Genomic DNA, 252 nt, shown 5'->3' with positions numbered 1-252 from the left:
GAGAGAGAAAGAGAGAGAGCACAGCGCGAGACAGCCCCATGTTCCCCCAGCCTCCTCCAGCCAGTAACCATGACAACAGGATGGCTGGGAGACACGGTTCAAGCTCAATTGAGGCCGGTGTCTTTCTTTTCCTCCAAAATAGACCTTGGTCGCGTTTCAAGATCGACTTGTCCTCCTAAAAGCGGAAAGGAAACGCTTTTTTTTCTCTCATTCTCTTCTCAGGCTGGTTTGGGGGACAGAGAGAGAGAGAGA

General features: G+C 51.2%; 1 protein-coding gene across 3 annotated transcripts in view; it reads right to left on the bottom strand.

Annotated features, from left to right (window-relative positions):
• Positions 1–252, bottom strand: part of psd2 (pleckstrin and Sec7 domain containing 2) — a 37,165-nt gene that overhangs the window by 35,720 nt on the left and 1,193 nt on the right. The gene's annotated exons all lie outside the window — the stretch shown is intronic.

The sequence above is a fragment of the Morone saxatilis genome, unplaced genomic scaffold, assembly GCF_004916995.1.
Source record: "Morone saxatilis isolate NCDOM2014 unplaced genomic scaffold, NCSU_SB_2.0 Contig22, whole genome shotgun sequence".
Lineage (NCBI taxonomy): Eukaryota > Metazoa > Chordata > Actinopteri > Moronidae > Morone > Morone saxatilis.
The sequence above is the reverse complement of the archived record's forward strand: the minus strand, read 5'-3'. Positions and strand labels throughout refer to the sequence as shown.